The sequence below is a fragment of the Tachypleus tridentatus genome, unplaced genomic scaffold, assembly GCF_004210375.1.
Source record: "Tachypleus tridentatus isolate NWPU-2018 unplaced genomic scaffold, ASM421037v1 Hic_cluster_2, whole genome shotgun sequence".
NCBI classification, from domain to species: Eukaryota; Metazoa; Arthropoda; class Merostomata; order Xiphosura; family Limulidae; genus Tachypleus; species Tachypleus tridentatus.
In genome coordinates, this window is record NW_027467782.1 from 67,630,952 (window position 1) to 67,648,926 (window position 17,975).

Here is a 17,975-nt window from a genome sequence, read left to right on the forward strand (position 1 = left end):
CGAAGGCGGTGTCGCAGCCTTAAATGTGTTTTTTGTGACAGTTTGTTTGTTTCAGTTCGTGTAAGACTGTCATTTATTGTTATTTGAACTTTGTGCATATTTGCTTAGATCTTTACATTTATTCTTGTTATTTTTGTGTTTGTGACAGTTTCCTTTCAATTCTTGTACCTTTACTTTCTCTTTAGCATGGTACATTTACTAAGGGTGGGAGTTTTGAATTGTAATGGGTTGCGTAATGTTAGTAAGCTGTCTTATTATCTGGATTACTTTGTTACTAATTTTGATGTTGTTTGTTTACAGGAAACGTTTTTACTGATGATTTTCCTGATGTCGTTCTGAAATTTTGGCCAGGTGTAGCTTTTTTTAATAATTCTACTTCTGGCCGACAAGGGTTGCCATCTTGGTACAGCAGTTTTGTGTGATAATGTTACATTCGTTTCTTCTGATGGGGTGGGTAGGGTTCTGACAGTCAAATTCAGTTTCGAGTCTTTGTCTTATCTGTTATCATCTGTGTACGCTCCTCGCGATATCTCCGAGCGACGGGAATTTTTCCAAAACTTGGAGTATTGTTTGGATGGTTGCACAGGATTGCTTGTTGTGGGAGATTTTAATTGTGTGGTGGATGTGGCACGCGATCGATTTCCGGTCCGTTTCTACCGAGACGCCAGCCGTTCGGCTTTGTCCAGTTTCTTAATAGGTTTGATTTGCTTGATGCGCATTCACTCATATCGCCGACTACACCTGGTTTCACATGGAAGCGTTTTGTTAATGGTGAGATGATGTCGTCACGTATTGACAGGGTTTTGCTTTCTTCTACCTTGCAGGGGACTGTCCAACGTTTCCGTACGTTGTGGTTTCCTGCTACAGATCACGCTTTATTGGGCTTCGACCTTACTCTGCGACCAATTGTCAGAGGTCCTAATTTCTGGCACTTCAATAACCAGTTATTGAGGGATGCCGAATATGTGAAAGCCATTAAGCTGTTGATCGCCAGAAGTCGTAGTTGGTCAGTTTATGGGACTGATAAAATTAAATGGTATGAACAATTGAAATGCGCGTTCCGTTTACTTACCGAGCGTTATTCGATTCTTCGTGCGCGGGCATCCCGTTCTCGCAAATGTCAGCTTGAGTCGTCCATCAATCGTGAGCTTCGAAAACTGACCCGTTTCCCTGGTAGATCTAAGGTCAAATTGTATGAACTTGAAGATGCATTGGAGACTTTGGATCACGATACCATAGAGGGGGCGAGGATTCGATCTCATATTCGTTGGTTTGAGGAGGGTGAGAGATCTACATCTTACTTTCTTCGTATGGAAAAGGTCCGTCAAAGCAGAATTGAGTTTAGATCCATGCTCACTGATAGGGGTGTGGAGGTGTCCGGTGTGGAAGATATCGCTGCTGTTTTACATCAGTATTATTCCGCACTGTACTCTAAGGATATCGTTCTGCAGGCAGACATAGATTTAGTTCTCTCATTTGTTGATCGAACTCTTTCCAGTGAACAAGCTAATATTTGTGATGCTCCATTCACGGTTCCGGAAGTTATCGCTGCTTTAGACAGTTTACCGCTGGGCAAATCTCCTGGTTTGGATGGTTTTACCTCCGAATTTTTCAAATATTTTCTACCTCTTTTTGTTGACGACTTTTTATCTGTCTTGTCTCAACTGTTTCACTCTCCACAGTTGCTCCGTACAATGTGTTCTGGGGTAATTGTTCCTATCCCGAAAGGGGATCGACGGTTGGCGGCTAACAGCCGGCCTTTGACATTGCTTTGTACTGACTATAAGCTTTTGGCCAAAGTGCTGGCTCGTCGCCTTTCGTCTGTGATCTCCAGTTTAGTTTCAGATGACCAATCCGGGTGTATACCTGGACGGGACGTTGCTGATACTCCATTAACACTCGTTTTGCTATTGCAATCTTTAGCACGTACCGGCCAGGGTGGAATCTTTTTGAAGCTCGATCAGATGCAAGCTTTTGATCGGGTGGCCTATGACTATCTATTTCAACTTCTTCTGCGTATGGGTTTTGGTTCTACTTTTGTTCATTGGGTTCGTCTTTGCTATACTTCTATTTCTAGTTGTGTAAAGTTTAATGGATTTCTCACTAATGATTTTGCTATTACTCGGGGTATTCGTCAAGGATGCCCCATGTCTGCTCTACTTTACGTTCTCAGTGTCGAACCGTTACGAAATATGTTAGTCCATAATGTACATATTACTGGTATTGGTGGTGATGTGCTACTCACCACGCCTTCACTTACTTATCAGCATGCTGATGATACCACCTTAACCTTACGAGACGCCGAATCTTTGCCGCATGTGTTGGATGTCTGCCAAACTTTTGGCAAAGCTACTGGTGGGAAGATCAACTGGACCAAGAGTCAGGGTTTGTGGGTTGGGTGTTTGGCCTCTTCTGCAGACTTCGTCCTTGGTGAGTTGAGAATTTCCCAGGATCCTATTCGGATTTTGGGAATAGTTTTCCACTCTAATTTCGATGTCATGCTGCAAGATACGTGGCAGGGTGTATTGCGCAGGGTATCTCGTGTCTTGGTGTCGTGGCGATTTCGTTCTTTGTCGCTAAAGGGTAAATCTCTTGTGGTGAACTCCTTGGTGGCATCGGTGTTATGGTACCCGTTGAATATACTCCCGTTGCCAAGACAGTTTGAGGCTAGATTTCGCAAATGTATACTGGATTTTATTTGGCGGGGAGGTATACATAAAGTGGCATACGGTATTCTGATTCGGAGTTATGATTGTGGAGGTATCAACTTGGTTGATGTTAACACTCGTAAACTCGCATTCCGTTTGAAGTTGTTGCAGCGTTGTTTGGATGCTTCTTGTCCTTCCACCTTGCGACAACTTCTTTCTGGATTTTTTCTTGTTATGGTAATCTCTCTTTAAGCTTTCGGATTCTTCAATGCCGTATTTTGCCACGTTTTGTGAAATCGTTACCTTTCTATATTCAGGAAATGTTTCATGCCTGGAAGGTTCTTCTTGGGGATAAAGGGATTGTCCCAGCTCCTCTTTCCCCAAATTTTGATGAACCTTTGTTTTTCAATCCGGCTATTGTTGATGTTCGCCACCGAACATTTCATTTTCCTGAATTTATTAACGCAGGTTTGGTTCAGGTCCGTCATTTAATGTACGAGGTGCTCCCTGCTTTTCTTCCGGTGGGGCAGTGATTGAAATGTGTACGGACGCTGACCCGTTGGCCAATGCCCGCACAATTTTTTCACATTTTCATATGCTCAAGGAGGCGTTGCCTGTGGAGTGGTTGCCGATTTTGTCTACCCAGCCGGCTCCTCTTCCGTCGTCCACATGTGTTGTGGATTTATATTTTCTGGACCACTCCGATAATCGAGTTCATTTTCAAGGTTTATCTCTGCGGCAACTGGTGGGATATTTACAGTTTTCACTCGCTACTAACTTCCCTGCTCCATTCTACTGGGGATATTGTTCCTCCTGGAGACTGGAAACGCATTCGTAAAACGCTTATTCTTCTTTTGTGGGTTTTTTTGTTTGTGATGTGGATTATTTACTCTGGTTGCGGGCGATTACCACAAATGTCAAGCTGATACATATGGACAGACATCCCACAGGGTTGTGCACTTTCTGTTCCCAGGCGCCAGAAACCATAGACCATCTGTTTTTCCAATGTCCTTTTGTACAGCCCTTGTGGTCATATGTATATAAATTATTGGCATTTTATTTTGGATGTCCCATATCAAACTGGGTATGGAGGAGATGCCTCTTAGTGGGATCTCATCCTTCGTTACCCAGGAGATGCTGGAACATATTCCGTTTAATTACAAGTTTGGCACGTCAGGTTATATGTTCTGCTCGTTCAGTTTCTTTGGCACGAAATCGCGTCATTCATTTAATTTCCATGTTTAAAGTGCGTGTACGGAGACATATATATCTTCATTATCATAGATCTTTGTTACATAACTCATTAAATGTTTTTTATTCTGTGTATTCTTATGTTGGTAGCTTGGTAACCCAAGGTGCCCAAGGTTATTCTTGTGTACGTTGTTAAGATAAGTTGTTATTTCATTATATTTTTGTTACCAATGCAAGATCCATTGATTTCTTGTTTGTTAATGTTCATTATAATGTTTGTTGGATTACCTGCTGTTCCAATTACCTCTTTTATTTCTTTTTCCTTAATTTTATTAACTTTGTGGTAATTTTCAGCATGGTAATCTATAGAGTTATTGTTACATGCTAATTCATTAACTTGTGTTTTATTTGTTGTATTTCTGTGTATACCCCCTCGTTGAGGTGGGATAAATAAAGAGAAAAAAAAAAAAAAAGCCGGTTCTCGTCCGATCACCGAAGCTAAGCAACGGCGGGCCCGGTTAGTACTTGGGAGGGTGACCACCTGGGAATACCGGGTGATGATGACTTTTTTTTTTTTTTTTTTCACGTTGAAATTTGTAGGTCTCGCAAAGAGCTGATCGATACCTCTCACTTTTTTCACAATTTCTGATTTAAGAGATAAAAAATCCTTCCCGAAAGAGAGAAAGAAAGTGGTTGGCTCAATTGAAGTGCCTTAATACTAAGTGTTTATAATGGTAAACTGTTGGGAAAACATTTTTGTTATAGGAACTAATCAACTTTTCCATCAACAAGTCAGTTGATAAAACACGCTTCGAAAACGAAGTTCAAACATTCATTTCCTGCGATCGTTCAAGAAAAGTAGCAGCTCTCTAAGCAGGTGGCGTGAGCCGCGTTCCATTTCACTTTAAACCAAACCCCTCCAATCAGACGTATATTGGAGAGAAAAGAAATAAACTATCTTCGCGGGTCGATCTTCGGAATGCACAAAGGGTGCGAAATCTACAAAACACAAACTTCGTTAATGAGTAGATCCAGCCCACATCAATCTAAGGCAGTCTTATACAGATGGAATTTAAAACGTTTCCCTATTTCACAAAATTGTCTCGCTCGTGCACGTTTTGCCTAAGAAAAGAATTGTCGAAATCGCTCGTGCACGTTTTGCCTAAGAAAAGCAATTGTCGAGGGATCTGTCTGCTACACAGAAAAGGCGATGCGACAAATATTTCGAGTTTCCTTACATAACGTTCGTTCGCTACGTTTTGTAAAATTACTTTGTCTAGAAATATAACCCAGCAGAGAGAGACTTCACTCGGAGACACCGACGATTGAACACCTTATTTATAAATCAAATATCTATTTTATATGTATGTACATTTGAAAATTAACTTTCCAATAACGACAAGAGTCTTTGCTATTGGGTATAAAACAAAATAGGTGAGTAGAAACAACAAGAAAAAAAAAGTTACAAAACAGTAAAAGCAAAATTGAAAACATAGCAGTGAAAGCAAAACGCGAAGGAAACGTCTTCAGATAAGTAGGAACTCGGTACGTGGCACGCTTCCGACTCGCGAACGGTAGTAGCCGAGTGTGACAGGTGCTGTTCCTTTATTCATTCTGTTTCTATAACGTCAGAGAATTATTCCCAGTTTTGCAACGTACTTTCATTAATATCCATACACTTCTTTAGCGAGAGACAAAAGAGCGACTTCTGAGGCACTCCCACTAGACGGTAACCAGCGTTTAATACTATTTTGTTGTAGGGGAGAAGGAGGCGAGTACACACGACTTCTCCCGATGGAAACCAAAATACACGTTAATAAACACAGGTAAATTAATGTGTATAGCCAAATGACGAATAAAAGAAGGTGAATATTAAATAATTCTAATCCCGATGCAAGCTCGTGTTAAAATCTAAATTCTGCACACACATCTGTAAGTGATGGGATGTGGGCCTGTGTAACGAGAGTAAAATACCAGATTTTGCGAAAGTAGGTCCGAAAGAAATATAAAGAAGACATAAACACCAACATGTGACTAAAAGACGTTTGAGAAAAGTTCTCAGAGGCTAAATTGATCAATTTAAGTGTTCCATGTCAATGACACACACGCCTGTGAGCGACAGTTTCCATACCCCCGAAATGACACTCGTGTAGTTCCGGGGATGTGTAACGCAAACCAGAGTTATCAGGCTCCACTTTCCAGCGTCCTCCAGTAAAAGTGAATTCCTAAAGCATCTCTTATATTTCACAACTAGGAAATTTTGGGCTGCGACAACGATTTTCTTTTAGAGTAACACTTAAAACACCAAATAAGAAAGAGAATTAAACTGTCATCGTTCATACCACGTTGAAAGCGCCGGTTCTCGTCCGATCACCGAAGCTAAGCAACGGCGGGCCCGGTTAGTACTTGGGAGGGTGACCACCTGGGAATACCGGGTGATGATGACTTTTTTTTTTTTTTCACGTTGAAATTTGTAGGTCTCGCAAAGAGCTGATCGATACCTCTCACTTTTTTCACAATTTCTGATTTAAGAGATAAAAAATCCTTCCCGAAAGAGAGAAAGAAATTGGTTGGCTCAATTGAAGTGCCTTAATACTAAGTGTTTATAATGGTAAACTGTTGGGAAAACATTTTTGTTATAGGAACTAATCAACTTTTCCATCAACAAGTCAGTTGATAAAACACGCTTCGAAAACGAAGTTCAAACATTCATTTCCTGCGATCGTTCAAGAAAAGTAGCAGCTCTCTAAGCAGGTGGCGTGAGCCGCGTTCCATTTCACTTTAAACCAAACCCCTCCAATCAGACGTATATTGGAGAGAAAAGAAATAAACTATCTTCGCGGGTCGATCTTCGGAATGCACAAAGGGTGCGAAGTCTACAAAACAGAAACTTCGTTAACGAGTAGATCCAGCCCACATCAATCTAAGGCAGTCTTATACAGATGGAATTTAAAACGTTTCCCTATTTCACAAAATTGTCTCGCTCGTGCACGTTTTGCCTGAAGAAAAGCAATTGTCGAGGGATCTGTCTGCTACACAGAAAAGGCGATGCGACAAATATTTCGAGTTTCCTTACATAACGTTCGTTCGCTACGTTTTGTAAAATTACTTTGTCTAGAAATATAACCCAGCAGAGAGAGCCTTCACTCGGAGACACCGACGATTGCACACCTTATTTATAAATCAAATATCTATTTTATATGTATGTACATTTGAAAATTAACTTTCCAATAACGACAAGAGTCTTTGCTATTGGGTATAAAACAAAATAGGTGAGTAGAAACAACAAGAAAAAAAAGTTACAAAACAGTAAAAGCAAAATTGAAAACATAGCAGTGAAAGCAAAACGCGAAGGAAACGTCTTCAGATAAGTAGGAACTCGGTACGTGGCACGCTTCCGACTCGCGAACGGTAGTAGCCGAGTGTGACAGGTGCTGTTCCTTTATTCATTCTGTTTCTATAACGTCAGAGAATTATTCCCAGTTTTGCAACGTACTTTCATTAATATCCATACACTTCTTTAGCGAGAGACAAAAGAGCGACTTCTGAGGCACTCCCACTAGACGGTAACCAGCGTTTAATACTATTTTGTTGTAGGGGAGAAGGAGGCGAGTACACACGACTTCTCCCGATGGAAACCAAAATACACGTTAATAAACACAGGTAAATTAATGTGTATAGCCAAATGACGAATAAAAGAAGGTGAATATTAAATAATTCTAATCCCGATGCAAGCTCGTGTTAAAATCTAAATTCTGCACACACATCTGTAAGTGATGGGATGTGGGCCTGTGTAACGAGAGTAAAATACCAGATTTTGCGAAAGTAGGTCCGAAAGAAATATAAAGAAGACATAAACACCAACATGTGACTAAAAGACGTTTGAGAAAAGTTCTCAGAGGCTAAATTGATCAATTTAAGTGTTCCATGTCAATGACACACACGCCTGTGAGCGACAGTTTCCATACCCCGAAATGACACTCGTGTAGTTCCGGGATGTGTAACGCAAACCAGAGTTATCAGGCTCCACTTTCCAGCGTCCTCCAGTAAAAGTGAATTCCTAAAGCATCTCTTATATTTCACAACTAGGAAATTTTGGGCTGCGACAACGATTTTCTTTTAGAGTAACACTTAAAACACCAAATAAGAAAGAGAATTAAACTGTCATCGTTCATACCACGTTGAAAGCGCCGGTTCTCGTCAACGAGTACAGACGTGTTTTCGAGCTCCTCATTGCCTTAGTGTAAATTTAACAGCTAAGCCTAGTGAGCGTGTAGTTCTTTTTTTTTTTGCTAGATTTTTATTTTTCCAAGTTGTTTGACGATGTCTTCATCAACCAAGAAGGTCATGGAAGTTATGCGTCGTACAGTTTTTGTGGAAACGACAACTTCAAGCCATGGGGACGTTATCCATTCTGTTATTTCTACGTTTGGTGCTGCTTCGGTCACTGCCGTAGTTCCTCGCCCGGGTGGATATGAGGTAACTTTTGTTCTTCCCGACGATGTGGACCTGGCTATAGATGCTGGTCTAACTGTAAATGGTGTGCACTGTTCGGCTAATGGTGTCACTAAACGTACTATTACTGTGTCATTTATGGACGTACCCGAATATATCGACGATGATATTATTCTAAATAAACTTAAAGATTATGATTGTGAGGTGAAAAGCCCTATTGTGTGGAAGAGGGACCAGGGCATATACTTAGGTATACGCCATGTTCGTGTGTGTTTTAGTGAGAAGTGTATCTCTTTGCCGTACGTAGTAAAAAGTTTTTGATCCTTTGGGCAAGGCGGTATTGGTAAAAGTGAAGCATGATCGCCAGTCAAAAGTATGTAATTTATGTTTGGGGGCGGATCATCTATATCGCGATTGCCCCCCAGTTTATATGCCGACATTGTCATATGCAGGGACACGTCCGTCAACGTTGTCCCAAGCTTGTTGTTCCTCGAACTTCCTCTAGTGACGACGCTGAAGTGGCCACGCCTACTACTTCTCGTGACGCCGCTGAAGTAGACACGGCTGCTCCCTCTCGTGCAGTGCCTCATGATGTTGACACCATTTCTGTTTGTCCACGCGTTGATTCGGAGGTTCCCCTTTCAAAGAAGGCTGCAGCTACCCATCGGGTGGTGGACGATGTTTCTGCCCGACGATCGACGGTTTCTGGTGGGGCCAGGGAACGGGCAAGTAGTCACCCCTGCTGCAAGTCGCAATTTTGATCGTCACTTCCCGCCACTTCCGGTTAGTGGTGTGAGTACCGCCGGCGATGTGGAGGTGCCTCTTCCTCGTCGTTGGAGGTATGCTAGTGTGGTGGCAATGTCTCCTGGTGACACTTCTAAGAAGGGCAGTGGACGAAAACGGGTGTCGGACGTGCCAATACTACGGATATCTCGGGCGAAGGCGAAGGCGGTGTCGCAGCCTTAAATGTGTTTTTTGTGACAGTTTGTTTGTTTCAGTTCGTGTAAGACTGTCATTTATTGTTATTTGAACTTTGTGCATATTTGCTTAGATCTTTACATTTATTCTTGTTATTTTTGTGTTTGTGACAGTTTCCTTTCAATTCTTGTACCTTTACTTTCTCTTTAGCATGGTACATTTACTAAGGGTGGGAGTTTTGAATTGTAATGGGTTGCGTAATGTTAGTAAGCTGGCTTATTACCTGGATTACTTTGTTACTAATTTTGATGTTGTTTGTTTACAGGAAACGTTTTTTACTGATGATTTTCCTGATGTCGTTCTGAAATTTTGGCCAGGTGTAGCTTTTTTTAATAATTCTACTTCTGGCCGACAAGGGGTTGCCATCTTGGTACAGCAGTTTTTGTGTGATAATGTTACATTCGTTTCTTCTGATGGGGTGGGTAGGGTTCTGACAGTCAAATTCAGTTTCGAGTCTTTGTCTTATCTGTTATCATCTGTGTACGCTCCTCGCGATATCTCCGAGCGACGGGAATTTTTCCAAAACTTGGAGTATTGTTTGGATGGTTGCACAGGATTGCTTGTTGTGGGAGATTTTAATTGTGTGGTGGATGTGGCACGCGATCGATTTCCGGTCCGTTTCTACCGAGACGCCAGCCGTTCGGCTTTGTCCAGTTTCTTAATAGGTTTGATTTGCTTGATGCGCATTCACTCATATCGCCGACTACACCTGGTTTCACATGGAAGCGTTTTGTTAATGGTGAGATGATGTCGTCACGTATTGACAGGGTTTTGCTTTCTTCTACCTTGCAGGGGACTGTCCAACGTTTCCGTACGTTGTGGTTTCCTGCTACAGATCACGCTTTATTGGGCTTCGACCTTACTCTGCGACCAATTGTCAGAGGTCCTAATTTCTGGCACTTCAATAACCAGTTATTGAGGGATGCCGAATATGTGAAAGCCATTAAGCTGTTGATCGCCAGAAGTCGTAGTTGGTCAGTTTATGGGACTGATAAAATTAAATGGTATGAACAATTGAAATGCGCGTTCCGTTTACTTACCGAGCGTTATTCGATTCTTCGTGCGCGGGCATCCCGTTCTCGCAAATGTCAGCTTGAGTCGTCCATCAATCGTGAGCTTCGAAAACTGACCCGTTTCCCTGGTAGATCTAAGGTCAAATTGTATGAACTTGAAGATGCATTGGAGACTTTGGATCACGATACCATAGAGGGGGCGAGGATTCGATCTCATATTCGTTGGTTTGAGGAGGGTGAGAGATCTACATCTTACTTTCTTCGTATGGAAAAGGTCCGTCAAAGCAGAATTGAGTTTAGATCCATGCTCACTGATAGGGGTGTGGAGGTGTCCGGTGTGGAAGATATCGCTGCTGTTTTACATCAGTATTATTCCGCACTGTACTCTAAGGATATCGTTCTGCAGGCAGACATAGATTTAGTTCTCTCATTTGTTGATCGAACTCTTTCCAGTGAACAAGCTAATATTTGTGATGCTCCATTCACGGTTCCGGAAGTTATCGCTGCTTTAGACAGTTTACCGCTGGGCAAATCTCCTGGTTTGGATGGTTTTACCTCCGAATTTTTCAAATATTTTCTACCTCTTTTTGTTGACGACTTTTTATCTGTCTTGTCTCAACTGTTTCACTCTCCACAGTTGCTCCGTACAATGTGTTCTGGGGTAATTGTTCCTATCCCGAAAGGGGGGATCGACGGTTGGCGGCTAACAGCCGGCCTTTGACATTGCTTTGTACTGACTATAAGCTTTTGGCCAAAGTGCTGGCTCGTCGCCTTTCGTCTGTGATCTCCAGTTTAGTTTCAGATGACCAATCCGGGTGTATACCTGGACGGGACGTTGCTGATACTCCATTAACACTCGTTTTGCTATTGCAATCTTTAGCACGTACCGGCCAGGGTGGAATCTTTTTGAAGCTCGATCAGATGCAAGCTTTTGATCGGGTGGCCTATGACTATCTATTTCAACTTCTTCTGCGTATGGGTTTTGGTTCTACTTTTGTTCATTGGGTTCGTCTTTGCTATACTTCTATTTCTAGTTGTGTAAAGTTTAATGGATTTCTCACTAATGATTTTGCTATTACTCGGGGTATTCGTCAAGGATGCCCCATGTCTGCTCTACTTTACGTTCTCAGTGTCGAACCGTTACGAAATATGTTAGTCCATAATGTACATATTACTGGTATTGGTGGTGATGTGCTACTCACCACGCCTTCACTTACTTATCAGCATGCTGATGATACCACCTTAACCTTACGAGACGCCGAATCTTTGCCGCATGTGTTGGATGTCTGCCAAACTTTTGGCAAAGCTACTGGTGGGAAGATCAACTGGACCAAGAGTCAGGGTTTGTGGGTTGGGTGTTTGGCCTCTTCTGCAGACTTCGTCCTTGGTGAGTTGAGAATTTCCCAGGATCCTATTCGGATTTTGGGAATAGTTTTCCACTCTAATTTCGATGTCATGCTGCAAGATACGTGGCAGGGTGTATTGCGCAGGGTATCTCGTGTCTTGGTGTCGTGGCGATTTCGTTCTTTGTCGCTAAAGGGTAAATCTCTTGTGGTGAACTCCTTGGTGGCATCGGTGTTATGGTACCCGTTGAATATACTCCCGTTGCCAAGACAGTTTGAGGCTAGATTTCGCAAATGTATACTGGATTTTATTTGGCGGGGAGGTATACATAAAGTGGCATACGGTATTCTGATTCGGAGTTATGATTGTGGAGGTATCAACTTGGTTGATGTTAACACTCGTAAACTCGCATTCCGTTTGAAGTTGTTGCAGCGTTGTTTGGATGCTTCTTGTCCTTCCACCTTGCGACAACTTCTTTCTGGATTTTTTCTTGTTATGGTAATCTCTCTTTAAGCTTTCGGATTCTTCAATGCCGTATTTTGCCACGTTTTGTGAAATCGTTACCTTTCTATATTCAGGAAATGTTTCATGCCTGGAAGGTTCTTCTTGGGGATAAAGGGATTGTCCCAGCTCCTCTTTCCCCCCAAATTTTTGATGAACCTTTGTTTTCAATCCGGCTATTGTTGATGTTCGCCACCGAACATTTCATTTTCCTGAATTTATTAACGCAGGTTTGGTTCAGGTCCGTCATTTAATGTACGAGGTGCTCCCTGCTTTTCTTCCGGTGGGGGCAGTGATTGAAATGTGTACGGACGCTGACCCGTTGGCCAATGCCCGCACAATTTTTTCACATTTTCATATGCTCAAGGAGGCGTTGCCTGTGGAGTGGTTGCCGATTTTGTCTACCCAGCCGGCTCCTCTTCCGTCGTCCACATGTGTTGTGGATTTATATTTTCTGGACCACTCCGATAATCGAGTTCATTTTCAAGGTTTATCTCTGCGGCAACTGGTGGGATATATACAGTTTTCACTCGCTACTAATTTCCCTGCTCCATTCTACTGGGGATATTGTTCCTCCTGGAGACTGGAAACGCATTCGTAAAACGCTTATTCTTCTTTTGTGGGTTTTTTTTGTTTGTGATGTGGATTATTTACTCTGGTTGCGGGCGATTACCACAAATGTCAAGCTGATACATATGGACAGACATCCCACAGGGTTGTGCACTTTCTGTTCCCAGGCGCCAGAAACCATAGACCATCTGTTTTTCCAATGTCCTTTTGTACAGCCCTTGTGGTCATATGTATATAAATTATTGGCATTTTATTTTGGATGTCCCATATCAAACTGGGTATGGAGGAGATGCCTCTTAGTGGGATCTCATCCTTCGTTACCAGGAGATGCTGGAACATATTCCGTTTAATTACAAGTTTGGCACGTCAGGTTATATGTTCTGCTCGTTCAGTTTCTTTGGCACGAAATCGCGTCATTCATTTAATTTCCATGTTTAAAGTGCGTGTACGGAGACATATATATCTTCATTATCATAGATCTTTGTTACATAACTCATTAAATGTTTTTTATTCTGTGTATTCTTATGTTGGTAGCTTGGTAACCCAAGGTGCCCAAGGTTATTTCTTGTGTACGTTGTTAAGATAAGTTGTTATTTCATTATATTTTTGTTACCAATGAAAGATCCATTGATTTCTTGTTTGTTAATGTTCATTATAATGTTTGTTGGATTACCTGCTGTTCCAATTACCTCTTTTATTTCTTTTCCTTAATTTTATTAACTTTGTGGTAATTTTCAGCATGGTAATCTATAGAGTTATTGTTACATGCTAATTCATTAACTTGTGTTTTATTTGTTGTATTTCTGTGTATACCCCCTCGTTGAGGTGGGATAAATAAAGAGAAAAAAAAAAAAAAAAAGCCGGTTCTCGTCCGATCACCGAAGCTAAGCAACGGCGGGCCCGGTTAGTACTTGGGAGGGTGACCACCTGGGAATACCGGGTGATGATGACTTTTTTTTTTTTTTCACGTTGAAATTTGTAGGTCTCGCAAAGAGCTGATCGATACCTCTCACTTTTTTCACAATTTCTGATTTAAGAGATAAAAAATCCTTCCCGAAAGAGAGAAAGAAAGTGGTTGGCTCAATTGAAGTGCCTTAATACTAAGTGTTTATAATGGTAAACTGTTGGGAAAACATTTTTGTTATAGGAACTAATCAACTTTTCCATCAACAAGTCAGTTGATAAAACACGCTTCGAAAACGAAGTTCAAACATTCATTTCCTGCGATCGTTCAAGAAAAGTAGCAGCTCTCTAAGCAGGTGGCGTGAGCCGCGTTCCATTTCACTTTAAACCAAACCCCTCCAATCAGACGTATATTGGAGAGAAAAGAAATAAACTATCTTCGCGGGTCGATCTTCGGAATGCACAAAGGGTGCGAAATCTACAAAACAGAAACTTCGTTAATGAGTAGATCCAGCCCACATCAATCTAAGGCAGTCTTATACAGATGGAATTTAAAACGTTTCCACGTATTTCACAAAATTGTCTCGCTCGTTCGCACGTTTTGCCTAGAAATATCGTTGAAGAAAAGTAGCAGCTCTCTAAGCAGGTGGCGTCACAAAATTGTCTCGCTCGTGCACGTTTTGCCTAAGAAAAGCAATTGTCGAGGGATCTGTCTGCTACACAGAAAAGGCGATGCGACAAATATTTCGAGTTTCCTTACATAACGTTCGTTCGCTACGTTTTGTAAAATTACTTTGTCTAGAAATATAACCCAGCAGAGAGAGCCTTCACTCGGAGACACCGACGATTGCACACCTTATTTATAAATCAAATATCTATTTTATATGTATGTACATTTGAAAATTAACTTTCCAATAACGACAAGAGTCTTTGCTATTGGGTATAAAACAAAATAGGTGAGTAGAAACAACAAGAAAAAAAAAGTTACAAAACAGTAAAAGCAAAATTGAAAACATAGCAGTGAAAGCAAAACGCGAAGGAAACGTCTTCAGATAAGTAGGAACTCGGTACGTGGCACGCTTCCGACTCGCGAACGGTAGTAGCCGAGTGTGACAGGTGCTGTTCCTTTATTCATTCTGTTTCTATAACGTCAGAGAATTATTCCCAGTTTTGCAACGTACTTTCATTAATATCCATACACTTCTTTAGCGAGAGACAAAAGAGCGACTTCTGAGGCACTCCCACTAGACGGTAACCAGCGTTTAATACTATTTTGTTGTAGGGGAGAAGGAGGCGAGTACACACGACTTCTCCCGATGGAAACCAAAATACACGTTAATAAACACAGGTAAATTAATGTGTATAGCCAAATGACGAATAAAAGAAGGTGAATATTAAATAATTCTAATCCCGATGCAAGCTCGTGTTAAAATCTAAATTCTGCACACACATCTGTAAGTGATGGGATGTGGGCCTGTGTAACGAGAGTAAAATACCAGATTTTGCGAAAGTAGGTCCGAAAGAAATATAAAGAAGACATAAACACCAACATGTGACTAAAAGACGTTTGAGAAAAGTTCTCAGAGGCTAAATTGATCAATTTAAGTCAATGACACACACGCCTGTGAGCGACAGTTTCCATACCCCCGAAATGACACTCGTGTAGTTCCGGGGATGTGTAACGCAAACCAGAGTTATCAGGCTCCACTTTCCAGCGTCCTCCAGTAAAAGTGAATTCCTAAAGCATCTCTTATATTTCACAACTAGGAAATTTTGGGCTGCGACAACGATTTTCTTTTAGAGTAACACTTAAAACACCAAATAAGAAAAGAATTAAACTGTCATCGTTCATACCACGTTGAAAGCGCCGGTTCTCGTCCGATCACCGAAGCTAAGCAACGGCGGGCCCGGTTAGTACTTGGGAGGGTGACCACCTGGGAATACCGGGTGATGATGACTTTTTTTTTTTTCGTTGAAATTTGTAGGTCTCGCAAAGAGCTGATCGATACCTCTCACTTTTTTCACAATTTCTGATTTAAGAGATAAAAAATCCTTCCCGAAAGAGAGAAAGAAAGTGGTTGGCTCAATTGAAGTGCCTTAATACTAAGTGTTTATAATGGTAAACTGTTGGGAAAACATTTTTGTTATAGGAACTAATCAACTTTTCCATCAACAAGTCAGTTGATAAAACACGCTTCGAAAACGAAGTTCAAACATTCATTTCCTGCGATCGTTCAAGAAAAGTAGCAGCTCTCTAAGCAGGTGGCGTTAGCCGCGTTCCATTTCACTTTAAACCAAACCCTCCAATCAGACGTACATTGAGAGAAAAGAAATAAACTATCTTAGCGGGTCGATCTTCGAATGCACAAAGGGTGCGAAATCTACAAAACAGAAACTTCGTTAATGAGTAGATCCAGCCCACATCAATCTAAGGCAGTCTTATACAGATGGACTAAGCAGGTGGCGTGAGCCGCGTTCCATTTCACTTTAAACCAAACCCCTCCAATCAGACGTATATTGAAGAGAAAAGAAATAAACTATCTTCGCGGGTCGATCTTCGGAATGCACAAAGGGTGCGAAATCTACAAAACAGAAACTTCGTTAATGAGTAGATCCAGCCCACATCAATCTAAGGCAGTCTTATACAGATGGAATTTAAAACGTTTCCCTATTTCACAAAATTGTCTCGCTCGTGCACGTTTTGCCTAAGAAAAGCAATTGTCGAGGGATCTGTCTGCTACACAGAAAAGGCGATGCGACAAATATTTCGAGTTTCCTTACATAACGTTCGTTCGCTACGTTTTGTAAAATTACTTTGTCTAGAAATATAACCCAGCAGAGAGAGACTTCACTCGGAGACACCGACGATTGAACACCTTATTTATAAATCAAATATCTATTTTATATGTATGTACATTTGAAAATTAACTTTCCAATAACGACAAGAGTCTTTGCTATTGGAGTATAAAACAAAATAGGTGAGTAGAAACAACAAGAAAAAAAAAAGTTACAAAACAGTAAAAGCAAAATTGTAAACATAGCAGTGCAAGCATAACGCGAAGGAAACGTCTTCAGATAAGTAGGAACTCGGTACGTGGCACGCTTCCGACTCGCGAACGGTAGTAGCCGAGTGTGACAGGTGCTGTTCCTTTATTCATTCTGTTTCTATAACGTCAGAGAATTATTCCCAGTTTTTGCAACGTACTTTCATTAATATCCATACACTTCTTTAGCGAGAGACAAAAGAGCGACTTCTGAGGCACTCCCACTAGACGGTAACCAGCGTTTAATACTATTTTGTTGTAGGGGGAGAAGGAGGCGAGTACACACGACTTCTCCCGATGGAAACCAAAATACACGTTAATAAACACAGGTAAATTAATGTGTATAGCCAAATGACGAATAAAAGAAGGTGAATATTAAATAATTCTAATCCCGATGCAAGCTCGTGTTAAAATCTAAATTCTGCACACACATCTGTAAGTGATGGGATGTGGGCCTGTGTAACGAGAGTAAAATACCAGATTTTGCGAAAGTAGGTCCGAAAGAAATATAAAGAAGACATAAACACCAACATGTGACTAAAAGACGTTTGAGAAAAGTTCTCAGAGGCTAAATTGATCAATTTAAGTGTTCCATGTGAATGACACACACGCCTGTGAGCGACAGTTTCCATACCCCCGAAATGACACTCGTGTAGTTCCGGGGATGTGTAACGCAAACCAGAGTTATCAGGCTCCACTTTCCAGCGTCCTCCAGTAAAAGTGAATTCCTAAAGCATCTCTTATATTTCACAACTAGGAAATTTTGGGCTGCGACAACGATTTTCTTTAGAGTAACACTTAAAACACCAAATAAGAAAGAGAATTAAACTGTCATCGTTCATACCACGTTGAAAGCGCCGGTTCTCGTCCGATCACCGAAGCTAAGCAACGGCGGGCCCGGTTAGTACTTGGGAGGGTGACCACCTGGGAATACCGGGTGATGATGACTTTTTTTTTTTTTCACGTTGAAATTTGTAGGTCTCGCAAAGAGCTGATCGATACCTCTCACTTTTTTTCACAATTTCTGATTTAAGAGATAAAAAATCCTTCCCGAAAGAGAGAAAGAAAGTGGTTGGCTCAATTGAAGTGCCTTAATACTAGGTGTTTATAATGGTAAACTGTTGGGAAAACATTTTTGTTATAGGAACTAATCAACTTTTCCATCAACAAGTCAGTTGATAAAACACGCTTCGAAAACGAAGTTCAAACATTCATTTCCTGCGATCGTTCAAGAAAAGTAGCAGCTCTCTAAGCAGGTGGCGTGAGCCGCGTTCCATTTCACTTTAAACCAAACCCTCCAATCAGACGTATATTGGAGAGAAAGAAAT

At 41.3% G+C, this 17,975-nt stretch overlaps 3 non-coding genes across 3 annotated transcripts; all 3 read left to right on the forward strand.

The window, feature by feature from the left end:
• The first annotated feature begins 6,167 nt into the window (after window positions 1-6,167).
• Window positions 6,168-6,286, forward strand: LOC143243516 (5S ribosomal RNA). The gene has a single exon (XR_013024640.1). It is a non-coding gene; the product is annotated as a 5S ribosomal RNA (ribosomal RNA).
• A 9,157-nt stretch (window positions 6,287-15,443) lies between these two features.
• On the forward strand, window positions 15,444-15,562 carry LOC143243518 (5S ribosomal RNA). Its single transcript, XR_013024642.1, has one exon. It is a non-coding gene; the product is annotated as a 5S ribosomal RNA (ribosomal RNA).
• Window positions 15,563-17,477: 1,915 nt separating this feature from the next.
• Window positions 17,478-17,596, forward strand: LOC143243519 (5S ribosomal RNA). The gene has a single exon (XR_013024643.1). It is a non-coding gene; the product is annotated as a 5S ribosomal RNA (ribosomal RNA).
• The last annotated feature ends 379 nt before the right edge of the window (window positions 17,597-17,975 follow it).